The sequence below is a fragment of the Penaeus japonicus genome, unplaced genomic scaffold (genome assembly GCF_977035675.1).
Source record: "Penaeus japonicus unplaced genomic scaffold, GWHDUDI00000001_assembly GWHDUDI00000029, whole genome shotgun sequence".
Classification (NCBI taxonomy): domain Eukaryota; kingdom Metazoa; phylum Arthropoda; class Malacostraca; order Decapoda; family Penaeidae; genus Penaeus; species Penaeus japonicus.
Genome location: NW_028234431.1, coordinates 34,836,830 through 34,837,597, shown reverse-complemented (window position 1 = coordinate 34,837,597; position 768 = coordinate 34,836,830).

Sequence of the window (768 nt, the reverse complement as noted above, 5' to 3'; positions counted from 1 at the left end):
AGAGCTTTATTGTTGGGGATGAATCTTTTGGGATTTATAGAGAACGCGAGCAGAATGGCGTGGGTGGGCCACAACGGGAGAGGACGGGAGGGAGGGAGAAGAAGAGGGGAAGGTGGGAGGGGGAGGGGGGAGGGAGAGGACGGTGGAGGGAGGGGGGAGAGAGGTGTTGGAGAGGGTGCGAGGGAGGTGCAGGGAGCGGAGAGAGGGGGAGGAAGGGGCAGGGGGAGATTGAGCGTATATTTGGGGGGAAAAGGAGGTGCAGCGGAGGAGGTTTTGTAGTTGGTTATGATTATTTTTAGTGTTATGGAGATAATGGTTCCTGTTGTTATTGTGTGTTTGTTGTTATAATCATGTGAGTAGTTATTGTTGTGAAGCTTTCGTATCTTTATCACATTTACTGTGTTATCATTATCATTATTGTCACGCGAGGAAGACGGTATGGTGATAGGTTGTTATAAGAATTGATTAATCGACTTGATTCTACAATTATCAGTATTATGTATTATGGAATATTAGGAGTATATTTTTGATGTATTGATCATCAGATGAATCGTTGTGTAGTATTCTCTATTATTAACATCATTATTATCATTATAAGCCATTATCATTATATCTGTTTCATTGTATACTGTTACATTCACGTCAGTCATCATCAGTGAATCTCAGCTAATCAGTATTGTTTGTCTGTTATCATTATTATTATGATGATATTGATGCATTGATATTAGTGGTTGGATTGTTATCATTTTCATTCATTAATAGAGCAAC